The following is a 1,523-nucleotide window of genomic DNA, read 5'->3' on the forward strand; positions in this document are numbered from 1 at the left end:
GGAGACTGCATCCTTGAGGAACTTGGCATAACCTGGCATATCTCTTAAAGCATCAAGTAAGGGAATGTTGATGTTAAGCTTTGAAAACATTTCCATGAACTTGGCTAACTTCTGATCCATTTTCGGCTTTGCCAGGCTATTCGGGAAGGGTGCTACAGGTTTATACTCTGGCCTGGGAAACGTAGGAGTAAGATTAGGCTTCTTAGCATCAGAGGTTTTCGACGATGCCTTAGAAGTTGACGGTGACTCGCGCACAATCGTCTCCAAGTCATCCTCCTCAACAATCTCGACATTTGTCTCCTTTCCATTCTTCTTGCCGTCCCGCTGCTCTGCAGAGGAATGGTGATTCCTCTGCTCTGGCTGGCTCCTCTGCTCTGACCGAGCCCTCTGCTCTGGTTGATCCCTCTGCTCTGGCCTATCCCTCTGCTCCGGATGATTCTGATACTGGGTCCCGCTTCTCAAGTGAATTGCATTACACTGATTTTTGGGGTTAATTTCAGTGTTGCTGGGAAAGTGGCCCGGCTTGTGCTGTGCAGCTGCTTGGTTAGCCATTTGTCCAACTTGATTCTCTAACATCTGCACCTGTTTAGAAAGTGCTGACACATTTTGCTCCATGTTGAACATTTTGGTTCCCAAGTTTGTCGAGTTTGTCTCCATCCCGGTGACCTTCACCAATACTTGCTTCATCATTTCTTCCATTGAATCTTTCTTTGGCTCATTGATGACTCCCCCACTAGAAACAGAAAATCCAGGTGGAGGTTGCAAAGCATTGTTGGGATTTGAATAGGAAAAATTCGGATGGTTTCTATTATTTGGATGATATGGTGGATTGCCGCCCTGATGTCCTTGATAGTTTGATCTATTAAATTGGTACTGCCGCTGGACATAATTAGCGTCTTCCAGTTGCGACACATCAGGTAAACTTGGCTGCTGAGGAATTTTAGCTAGTAGTGTCTTTCTCTCCATCTCGTACTGCTTTTGAAGAGCTTCATATTTCTCCTTAAAATCATTTCTCTCCTCATTCACAGCTGCAATTCTTCTTGTGGAATTTCTGTCATTCGGCCATTGATAACTGTTGGAGGCCATCTCTTCTATCACACGATATGCCTCCTTTGTATTTCTATGGAGAAGACATCCACCTGCAGTGGCATCCACCATATTTTTTGTTAGACCAGTCAAACCATTATAAAAGTGAATGATTTGCTGATCCTCTGTGAAACCATGTTGCGGGCAGTTCCTGAGCAGCTCGCGAAATCTTTCCCAGGCATCATGAATGGTCTCATCTCCTAGCTGGGAAAAGTGAGAAATCTCTGCAATGATTTTCTGAGCCTTAGAGGCAGGAAAGTATTTTGCTAAGAAAGCTCTACACAAATCCTCCCATCCAGTAATAGCACCTCTGTCCAGACTCTTGAACCACTCCTTCGCTCTGTCCCTGAGAGAGAATCCAAACATCTTCATTCTGATGGCATCAGGTGGCACTCCATTCTGCTTAATAGTGTCGCAGATATCTAGGAACTGGGTAA

The 1,523-nt window shown here is 45.0% G+C and overlaps 1 non-coding gene across 1 annotated transcript; it reads left to right on the forward strand.

Annotated features, from left to right (window-relative positions):
- Window positions 1-1,216: 1,216 nt before the first annotated feature.
- Window positions 1,217-1,323, forward strand: LOC131013799 (small nucleolar RNA R71). Its single transcript, XR_009097879.1, has one exon. It is a non-coding gene; the product is annotated as a small nucleolar RNA R71 (small nucleolar RNA).
- The last annotated feature ends 200 nt before the right edge of the window (window positions 1,324-1,523 follow it).

This window comes from Salvia miltiorrhiza, chromosome 2, assembly GCF_028751815.1.
Source record: "Salvia miltiorrhiza cultivar Shanhuang (shh) chromosome 2, IMPLAD_Smil_shh, whole genome shotgun sequence".
NCBI classification, from domain to species: Eukaryota; Viridiplantae; Streptophyta; class Magnoliopsida; order Lamiales; family Lamiaceae; genus Salvia; species Salvia miltiorrhiza.